The sequence below is a fragment of the Haematobia irritans genome, chromosome 4, assembly GCF_050003625.1.
Source record: "Haematobia irritans isolate KBUSLIRL chromosome 4, ASM5000362v1, whole genome shotgun sequence".
Classification (NCBI taxonomy): Eukaryota; Metazoa; Arthropoda; class Insecta; order Diptera; family Muscidae; genus Haematobia; species Haematobia irritans.
In genome coordinates, this window is record NC_134400.1 from 115,599,763 (window position 1) to 115,602,467 (window position 2,705).

The window sequence follows — 2,705 nt, forward strand, 5'->3', positions numbered from 1 at the left end:
ATAATAATAATAGTTCTAGTATGATAATAAATATGCAGTTTAAATACATGAATGAATGTGCAATCGAATATTCTTTATAATAGAAACCCAAACTGAATGTTCATACACAAATATAACAATACTACTACAAATATACATACATACACATATTACATAATCGATTATGTAACAATTACAAAATAATTAAGTGCGAAAATGTATTGCACAGAAAAAAAGGTGTCTTGTTAATTTTAGGACCAGTTTAACTTCCACATAGTTCAAAAAATTTACTGTAATATAGTTCATTTTTCGTAACCACTGCGAAAATTAACTTAGCTAAAGGAAAACTTATAAAAATTCAGTAAATGTTTTTTAGTTCACTAACTACGAAATGTGACGGATTTTTCCTTAAATAAATTTCCAATACAATAGTTAATGCATCGTTGATTGTATTATAAAAAGACATAGGCAATATAAAAATCTTACTACGAAATGTGGACAATTTACTAAGAAAAATTTTTGTATGGAAAAAAATTTTTGTAGTAAAAATTAACTTAACCACAGTACCGATTCGTATGGCGGCTTCCTACAGCTTATTTCGGTTTTTACTATAAGTTGGAGTATATTTCCTCACATTGAAAATTTTAGATAAAGTAGAATAAAAAGTAGTTAATTTAATCCTTTACGGGTGTATATAATTTTTTATGGATTCCTCGTAAATTTTGAATATATTTTACCTTATCCTATAGATAGAATACCAACTAATCAATAAACGTGATACTGGAAATTGAAGTGAGAAGAAATTATGAAATTATTGCATCATCTTTTTTTTTGTTTGTGTTTGTTATTGCGATGATGTTATGGAATGTGTGTTGTTGGTATCTTTTGTGGTGATAGTTGTTTTGTTGCAATAGCGAGATCAGAAAGGGATCATGTGTGTGTGGAGTTGTTTTTCTTTACATATGTGTCCTTTATGACTATTTGTGTCTTTGAGTTTTATTGGTGCATTCAGTTCTGTTGATTCATTTATGAAGCGCACACGTGGTGCGCTTGCGTGCGGTATTTGTGTTTATTAATAAAAATACATTTATTTCGTAACATTTTAGAAACTGATAAGTGAATGGTGTGATGTTAGAGAAAACAAAAACACTTTATATTGATAAAAAAAATAAATCTCTAAAATAAATCACATATTAAGAAACTGTATATTTCTATTAATAATTTAAAATTAGTGCGGTTTTAAATTGGTTTACATAAAAATATTCATAATGAGTGGTAATAAAATGATCTATATTTACTCTACATCTGGATCACAGTACAATTTTTTGAGTCTATATTTTTATGTTATAGCGAGTCCTTAAGGTGTGTACTAAGTTCGAGTTTAGGTGCTAAAATCAGAAATAAATCAGTAAGAAAAGTATAAAATTATACGCCTTCGATGCAAATTTAAATATAACTTGATGGAGAATAGCTCGAAACAAGTTTTTTATAAAGTTTATATTCTTTAAATGGATTACACGATTAAGAACAGAAAATCGTTTTTAAGCTTATGTAGAACGCTGTTTTTAATTTAATATGATGAATTGTTTTCAAGTTATTCCAATATATATAGCGGAAGTGCCTTAATTTTGAACATAACCGTATATCTCAAAAAGTCGAGCTCTTAAAAAAACAAGTGTAAATTTGGATTCAGCAACCTCAAATTACTAAAAATTTGATATAAATTTTAAATGAACACAAAAACGGTTCAATTTTGTTCCCATGTATTTCTAAAGAAAACTAATCATGAAAAATTGGGATTTTAGCCACTAAACTCGAACTTAATATCCACCATAAATACTAAATGCTATATTGACAAGTGGAAATTATATCTAATTTTATAATATTTTTATTTCATTTATATTCTGAGAAGGATTTCAAAAATGTCCCATTTGTGCATGGATATGATTCCACTAATGTAGTAATTGGATGATTTTTTCAATGTGGTAAGTTTTTCGTCCATTTGTAATAAAGCCCAAATTTCTATTTATTAAAAATAATTTTCATTTGCAGGATGACAGCAAATCTAATGGTATTTTTTGGAATCTTCTTACTGTTTAATGCTAACTAAGCTGATATCCCTATTGGCTCTAAGAAAATTCTCTTGTAAATTAAAGATCAAAATACCATAGAATTTGATAACATTTTTATATTTCATATACCTTTTTAACTTCAAAGGCTTATGACGCAAATCCACACAACAAAAACTAGCGAAATCGGTGAAATTGGACAAAAATGAAATGAAAATAGCAACTTATGGCATATATCTTTCATATGGATAGAAAATGGAAATTGATATTAATTAGTTTCATTCTACTAACATAGAATATTACTCTTTTGAAGAAGCAATTACTAACTACCGAAAAGTAACAACATACAGCGTACAAATAAAAACATTTCTTTTATTGTATATCATAAGCCATAGTTTTATGTAATATAATAATAATTTTTTGAAATAAAATACTGGTAGTTATGAAAAATTGTCTTATATTGTACGAAAAATTTCTTAGTTGTATACAGGCTTGTTGTACCTTTAATTCCTCAAATTATTTACTTCTTTGAAAATTATACTGATAAATAGTTTATTTGAAACCAATTTCTAAATATAGGATTCCCAAAAACTTGTTCATTTTTCCGGATAGCAGGAATATTTTGAATGAGTGTAAGTACATTCTTCCCTCAGCGTA

General features: G+C 26.9%; 1 long non-coding RNA gene across 1 annotated transcript; it reads left to right on the forward strand.

Annotated features, from left to right (window-relative positions):
- Window positions 1-1,868: 1,868 nt before the first annotated feature.
- Window positions 1,869-2,498, forward strand: LOC142234240 (uncharacterized). Its single transcript, XR_012721596.1, has 2 exons — window positions 1,869-1,964; window positions 2,032-2,498. It is a non-coding gene; the product is annotated as an uncharacterized LOC142234240 (long non-coding RNA).
- The last annotated feature ends 207 nt before the right edge of the window (window positions 2,499-2,705 follow it).